Here is a 1,823-nt window from a genome sequence, read left to right as displayed (position 1 = left end):
ATTCCTGCTTACAGCTCAACAGCTCTAACCCAGAGAACTGCCTGTTGGGAAAAGCCTTTAAAATCACTAAGAGCACCTAATGTGCAGATCCAAACTTGCTTTCCTTGCCAAATGAGCAACTACAAGCCCATCTCCAAAGAAATGGCATCTCCTCCTCCAAAATACATCCAGGGACCGATCCACCTCTAGTACTGAATACGTCCAACAGTTGCTCCTACACAGAAGGGGCCAGGAGAGAAATGTCTTGCTGGACTGTACCTGCCCATGGTACCTTAACATCTGCTCCAGCAACACTGGCACCATGTCTTTGCCTTCCCAAGGAAAGGCACGCTGAGTCCCATGACCTTGCCTTGCCTTCGGCACCTTGTCTCATTTTTCCTAACCTACCCTTGCTTTGCTTCCTTTGCCTACGTCTGCCTTGCCTCGCACTATCTCCAACTCCCTGGCTTTGCTTTGCTCCTCCTACCATTCTTCACCTTGCCTTCCATGCAGGCAAGGTACTGCAAACCAAGTGTAGGAAATTGTGGGCAAATCAAGGGAGAGGTAGGCCAGGCCAGAGCAGTGAGGGGAAAGCAAAGGGAGTGGTAGGCAAGAGAAGGCCCAGAAGTTAGAGGCAAGGCTGGCCATAGGAAGGTAAGTCCACTGATGGGTAGGCCAGGCAGAAACAAGAAGGGCTAGGCCCTAGAGGAAAACAGCTGGGGCAGGTCAAGGGTGGGGCATGGCTGTGCAAAGGAATGCAAGGCTACAGAGGGTTAGCAGGGGAAGGCAAGAAAACTTTTGGGTTGCCAAGGCAAAGCAAGGCCTTGGTACAATGTACAAGGTACAAGGTGAGAAGTACATTCAAGGATTGCTGGTACACAAAAGTGGCCAGGACCAAGTGTTCTCTGTGGCCTTGATCTCACATGTCTACTCTGCACCTAAAAGACTTGGGCTAGCTGCTTTACTTTGTATGCAAAAGAACTCTCATTGTGGTCCTGGATGCCAAGGCCAAAATGTGAATAGCCTGTCCAAAATTCAAGGTAGCTGGCAGCCTTGAACAGCCTTGGGAAAAGGTATACACTGGTCAGCTCCCCCGCTGCTTAGAGGCTTTCTCATGGGAAAGGGGTGTGAACTTTGGAAAAAAGTATAACTTGGTGTAACTGAACAATAAAACTGGAGCATGATGCTCAAATCATATCGGTGTTCGTATCGCGACTCTGGCTGGATTCCCCTGCTCCCAGGACCCCGCCCCGCTACACATGTCTACTCCGCACCTAAAAGACTTGGGCTAGCTGCTTTACTTTGTACGGAAAAGAACTCTCATTGTGGTCCTGGAGCCCAAGGGCCAAATGTGAATAGCCTATCCAAAATTCAAGGCATGCAAGGATTGGTCCCAGGCAAAAGCTGCCCATACAGACGAGTGTGGCAACAATGCGTGCTCCCCTGGTCTTCCAGGGGATCTTTCAAGTGATCCTGAAACACTGGAGATACTTGGGAGCTTTGAGATTCCTAGGAGGAGCAGGAAGGGGAGTGTAAGGCCATGAAATGTCATTAAAAAGGGGTCTTGAATTCCAGGTGGGGGAGGGGGGAGCAAGGTAATGCAAGGCAAGGGAGGGCAAGTGGTGGTTTTGTGAGGCAAGGCAATGAGGGTCCTAGAAGGAGACGAAAAGGCAAGGAAGGACCTGGAACAATGGGAAGGGAAATCAGGTGCGGGATGGCTGAGCGAGTCAGTGCAAGGCAGCGGAGAAAAGGCAGGCCGAGGGAAGGCTACAGAGGGGGCAGCAAGGAAATGCAAGGCATGCTGCAAGCCGGCCATGGCAGCAGGGGCGGGGGGGCTGCAAGCG

Source organism: Corvus brachyrhynchos, unplaced genomic scaffold (assembly GCF_000691975.1).
Source record: "Corvus brachyrhynchos isolate BGI_N302 unplaced genomic scaffold, ASM69197v1 scaffold218, whole genome shotgun sequence".
NCBI classification, from domain to species: Eukaryota; Metazoa; Chordata; class Aves; order Passeriformes; family Corvidae; genus Corvus; species Corvus brachyrhynchos.
This window is presented reverse-complemented; position numbering follows the sequence as displayed.